Source organism: Eumetopias jubatus, unplaced genomic scaffold, assembly GCF_037043125.1.
Source record: "Eumetopias jubatus isolate StellerSeaLion01/CBP00866 unplaced genomic scaffold, mEumJub1_p1.0 scaffold_3, whole genome shotgun sequence".
Lineage (NCBI taxonomy): Eukaryota > Metazoa > Chordata > Mammalia > Carnivora > Otariidae > Eumetopias > Eumetopias jubatus.
The window spans coordinates 136,170,908-136,172,808 of NW_028274809.1; the positions used below are offsets into that span (position 1 = coordinate 136,170,908).

A 1,901-nucleotide genomic window follows, 5' to 3' on the forward strand; every position below is an offset into this window, starting at 1 on the left:
CCTGGGTGGTTCAGTTGGTTAAGTGACTGCCTTCGGCTCAGGTCATGATCCCGGAATCCTGGGATCGAGTCCCACATCGGGCTCCTGGCTCAGCGGGGATCCTGCTTCTCCCTCTGACCCTCTCTCCCCTCTCATGCTGTTTCTCTCTCTCTCTCTCTCTCTCTCTCAAAACAAATAAATAAAATCTTTAAAAAAAAAAAAGGGAGGGGGACGGGCTCAGAAGTTGTTAGAAAAGGTATGCCAAATCCCACTAGAGATGGAGAAGTTTGCTTAGGCCAGTTACCTTAGAGGAGATTCCAGCCAGTGGATTAAAACTAGCAGATGGGAAACTGTGGGCCAAAACTGGACAGTGATGGCCATGGGATGCCCCATATGCATGCTACTGGGAAGTTACTTGTACGCGCAAGAGGAAGAGAAAGGGAACCATAACCAAGAAGAGAAGCTCCTTTTTCCTCTCATATCCCTATAGTACCATCTACTGACAAAGCTAACATCAGGCCAACCAGCAAAGGAAAAATGTTTACAAAATTTACAGCTCCAGTGCCACAAGGCAATGAAGAATGGAACTGGAGTGAAGAAGCAAAATCTGTATTGGTTTGCTAGGCTGCCACAACAGAGACCAGGGGGCTTAATCAACAGACATTTATTTTCTCACAGTACTGGAAGCTAGAATTCCAAGATCAAGAAGTCAGCAGATTTGTGGGCAGCGGGGAAAGATGGCGGCGGCGGTACCACAGCGGGCCTGGACCGTGAAGCAGCTGCGCAGGGAGCAGCTACCCAAGAAGGACATTATCAAGTTTCTACAGGACTACGGTTCAGATTCGTTTCTTGCAGAACATAAGTTATTAGGAAACATTAAAAATGTGGCCAAGACAGCTAACAAGGACCGTTTGGTTACAGCCAACAACCATCTTTTTGAAAGTAAACGTTTCAAGGGTACTGAAAGTATAAATAAAGTGTCTGAGCAGGTGAAAAATGTGAAGTTTAATGAAGATAAACCCAAAGAAACCAAGTCTGAAGAGACTCTGGATGAGGGTCCACCAAAATATATAAAATCTGGTCTTAAAGAAGGAGATAAAACCAACTCTCCCAAAAAGGGAGGTGTTGTTCACTGCTGATATACAGGAACACTACAGGATGGGACTGTGTTTGAAACTAATATTCAAACGAGTTCAAAGAAGAAGAAAAATGCCAAGCCTTTAAGTTTTAAGGTTGGAATAGGCAAAGTTATCAGAGGATGGGATGAAGCACTCTTAACTATGAGTAAAGGAGAAAAGGCTCGACTAGAGATTGAACCAGAACGGGCTTATGGGAAAGAAAGGACAGCCTGATGCCAAAATTCCACTCATTTTTGCAAAACTCATTTTTGAAGTGGAGTTAGTGGATATTGACTGAAATAGCAATGCTTCGGATATAAAGACATCAGCAACAACAAAACATGGCCTTGAAGAAACTTATGTAACTAATTAGAGCTGGTTACTATCGTAAGGGAAGAGTCAACTGGAAAAATCAAGAACTCCGATATTATTTACCCACTCCCCAACTTTTAATATATCTATTCCATTATAATTCCCTAAAGTTTGAAATATTTTACTACAGCTGTGTAAAATATTGGTTAAGGAGAAATGACTTTCCTTTTACCTCATGTTGTAAACTAAAAGGCTCAATAAAAACATATTCAGTGTCAAAAAAAAAAAAAAGAAGAAGTCAGCAGATTTGCTTTCTCCTGAGGCTTCTCGTTGGCTTGCAGATGGTCCCCTTCTTGCTGTGTCCTCATGTGGCCTTTTCTCTCTGCACGCACACATGTGTCCGCTGATGTCTTCTCACTTCTAAAGATATCAGTCATATTGCATGAGAGCTCCACAATTATGACCTCACTTAACTTACCTCTTTAAAAGCCT

General features: G+C 42.1%; 1 pseudogene; it reads left to right on the forward strand.

Moving 5' to 3' along the window:
• The first annotated feature begins 710 nt into the window (after positions 1-710).
• LOC114209211 (peptidyl-prolyl cis-trans isomerase FKBP3 pseudogene) lies at positions 711-1,395 on the forward strand (annotated as a pseudogene).
• Positions 1,396-1,901: the final 506 nt, after the last annotated feature.